Here is a 3,990-nt window from a genome sequence, read left to right as displayed (position 1 = left end):
GTTTTTTCTGCTTGTGCTCTCATAGGCCATGCCCACACTTGGAGGGGACCTTGTGCAACATTATGATGTAGCTCTGAATACATCTGAGGTGGAGAAGTAGAAAGGCCTCTCTTTCATCCTGCCTGTTGGAGAGGTTGGAGAAATTCATTGCCTTCCACTGAGCCTGCAATCCCATCTTTGAAAGTAATAAATACTTCCAGGCCATTCTATGGTAGACATACCCTCACCCTGCCAGAATGATCCTGGAAACACCCAGGATCTATCTGCCCTGCTGCCAGTGCACAGCAAACTTTTGGTGGTTTTCCCCAGAGCTGTCTGTAAGTGATGTCACATCACAATTTGGGTCCAAGACTCGGAGGATGTTTAAGCAGCACTGCTAACTGATAGTTACGTGAGACTGAAAGTTGCCTATATACCCAGCCACACCTCATGACTCACTGACCTGGGCCACAAAAACAAGCAATTTGGGAGAATGGTGTTGGTAGAAAAGAGAAACAAGTCTTCCAGTAATGCTAGTAGACAAGCATGCCGACATTCAGAGCAGCTCTGTTCGGACTGTGAGCCTCCACGTTGTGTACAGGTGCCCTATCTGAAGTAAACCAGCCCACTGATAACAGGAGCACCACCTGTGCCATGCCCTACTACTCATCTCTTGCCTGCCCTGCCCGACAGCCTACCCTCATTTCTCTCAACTGGAGCGCAGATGTGAGATGAGGGGGATCTGGTTTCCAGGAACTCTGGGGAGATGGAATCTGTTTACAGATAGACACAATGGTGGACTCTTGTGCATCAAGGAGCTTTGCAGATTGGGCCCTAGTCCAACATATCTGGTTACCGATTTGTCCCAAGGCTAGAAACTCACAATCCTGCCAGACAACACCATCGCTGGCCCTTTAAATGCAACTGTATCTCCCACAGAACTTGCTACAAAGGCCACAGAAAGGCAACTGCCTGAAACCAGTTAGTTTTAGCATTTGCCGAAAATCACATTCTTACCTACTGTTGGGACCACTGCTCCTTGCTCTGCTTTTTCCCTGGTTCTTTTGAGATCTGTTTTAGGACCTGTTCAAATTTTCCTTTCCTCCTTTATAGGCCTAGGATTCTTGCCACTGAATTCCCCTAAATCTTCATGCTTTGTGGATTTAAATGTCCTGCCCTGGGTAGGAGACTCCCTCTACTAACTTCTTCCACATAAAACCTCTACATGATGGACTACCAGCTTTCCCATTGAGAAGCTCAGATGCTGAAGCTTCCTGCTAGCAAACTGCTGACTAGGGGGTCTTGAGGACCCCTGCATCCACTTCTCAAGTCCCTGCAGTACTGGCCAAGTGAACAGCCTATAGGAAGTCTTTTAAACAAGGGATAGAGGAATTGCTCCATCTCTAAGAAATAGATTTCAATATGTTATGTCCCAGAAGTGCTGAGACTTCAAAATTGGAAAACTTGCTCTTAGACCTAGAATATTGAGTCATCGGGTATCATAAAGGCAATAACCCTTGCCCCCAAATCTCACCCGCCTCCAATAGATGATTGAAATATCAGTACTTTTAAAAGGAAAGCATGGACTATTGGGAATTGTGAAGTCAGACCACCTGAGTTCAAATCCAACTCTACTACTTTGGAATGTAGTCATGGACTTTGGAAACTTATTTAGCCTCTGTCTTAAGTTTCCTTATTCATAAAGTGGATACTAATAACAGCTAGCTCAAAGGACTATTGTGTGAGTTTTAAGTGAATTGTTACGTATCTTAAAAGTGGTCAATGATTGTTAGCTACTATTATTGTTGGGACAGGTAAGACCAGGATATTTACAGAATTAATATTCCGGGGTACATACAACTGTATTTATATAATGTTGATGATAAATAAGAAGGTAACCTTCTAGACATACTTGGACAAATTGAATGGTTGATTAATGGTCTTTAAGTCTGTGTAATATTCCAGGAGTATCACAAAGGCTCAGGGATGGAATTCTCTACAACTTCCTAGATATAAATATCTCAATGACAGCTTAATTTACTTTAGCCTAAGACAAACCTCTATTCATAGTCTACTATCTCTATAGCATCTCTAAGTCAGTACTCAGAACAATCTATTTTAGATCCTAGATCAGATTATATTATTGGCTTAGAGATTTGGATGATTCTCAATCAGTTTTCTCCTATCCTTGAATGGTAGGTTTTCTAGGTCACAGATATTTAGTAGTTCAAATCCCACTTTTCTAACTGTACTGTCCTGCTGATAGACTACTTAGAGAGAACCTAATAAAAAATGTTATTCGGCAATCTTACCTCCTCATCACAAAAAAGGGTGGGAGATAGGCATTGTTTCATTTGGGGCTAAGATAGCAGCCTCTTGAGAGCGTAAGAACATGTTCCAATCTGCCCTGATCATTAACCTCCCCACCCCTACCTCAATATAATATACGCCCCCAACTGTGTGATAGGGGGCCACCCTCTGACCAGAGGACCTTTCAAAGTAAGTAATGCCTACCATTATGGCCACTTTTGAGGCATCCCAAAATGTTAAGATCTGATCAGTGCTGACGAGAAAATTCTAGGTTCAAATCTTGGGCCTCTGTTCTTTTTTTGCTGGGGGGGGGGGGGGGGGGAGGAGGCGGGAGGCTCTGTTCTTTTTGCCCCCAGGATCTTAGTTCAGAATCTCTTATACAGTCAGCTTTTGAAGTTCCTGAGATTCCTTCTTAAATTTGCATGCACCAAGATAGTGAAGAAGAGACCAGAGAAGGTACATCTGGCAGAAAGACACTAGTGAAGAGTAGGGGAGAGAGGACACATAGGGAATGACTAGCCAAGTGGTGTGTGTGAGGATAAAATGGATGTGTTGGACAGTAAAGGTTTCTTCAAAAATTCTGAGCATTTTTTAAACAAATACAAATATATCTCTAAGTGCCCTGCAATTTCTAAACTACTTTTGGGCATGTACTCAGATACACATGCACACATACATGCCTACGTATCTTGATTTAGGATTTTAGGACTGCTGAATACCTTTAAGCTACTGAGTAATAGTTTTTCATTCTAAATACTTATAGTGGTTTGTAATACTTTCCACTTTGTCAGGAGTTTCGGAAGGAGTTAGGCAAGTAGAAGCAAGTTATGGAAAGGGCCACGCCTGCTAAGGAGAGAAGCAACTCCTTTATCTGGGAACAAAGTAAGCTTATCATAAAAGACAACATCTGAAAAGCTAGTTGAGGTAACCGTGAGGCATACTACAGACACCTACCTGCTTTACTTCTCATATCTCCATAAGAGAGTCCCTTTTAGAGGGACTTTTAAAAAACATGCTGTAACATGTCTGAGTCATCAGAGAAGACAGTATTATAGTTAACCTGAAAGAGAGGAATCCATGCAACATTTAGGATACAATGGAAATATTCTTGTCCTCATACTTCTAAGTGAGAACCTGAGACTTTCTCTCCTCAGCAATTCTTAAGGGCTGCTGGCACTCAGGAGGTGGGGAATGACCTAGTTTTGAAGATGACATATATAGTGTGACATGTTGCTCTTTTGGAAGAGAAATATATAATTTTAAAAAACCATTCAACATTATTAGGAATTTCCATTTTAATGATTTGAGATATAACAAACTCATTTATCTGAAAATCTGTTAGGAGATTTTCACTTGACCTAAATCCATCTTCATTCAGCATTTACTGAACACCTACCATATAATAGGCAACTGTTCTAGGCACCAGGAATACTGTAGTGAACCCTGTTTTCACATAGTTCATATTCTGCCGGGGACAGATAGGCAATAAACAAAGAAAGAAATAGATGATGTGTCAAAGGAAAAGGTGGGGAATGATAGGGATGCTATTATGAGGGTCATAATGAGGATAATGAAGTTACGTGGTGATATTTGAGCTGAGACCTGAATGGAGTGAGTAATGTGACAAGGTGGAAGAAGAGTAGATCCTAGATAGAAGGTAGAGCAGGTACAAAGTTCCTACAGTAGAAACATGCTTGGCAC

Source organism: Suricata suricatta, chromosome 1 (assembly GCF_006229205.1).
Source record: "Suricata suricatta isolate VVHF042 chromosome 1, meerkat_22Aug2017_6uvM2_HiC, whole genome shotgun sequence".
NCBI lineage: Eukaryota > Metazoa > Chordata > Mammalia > Carnivora > Herpestidae > Suricata > Suricata suricatta.
This window is presented reverse-complemented; position numbering follows the sequence as displayed.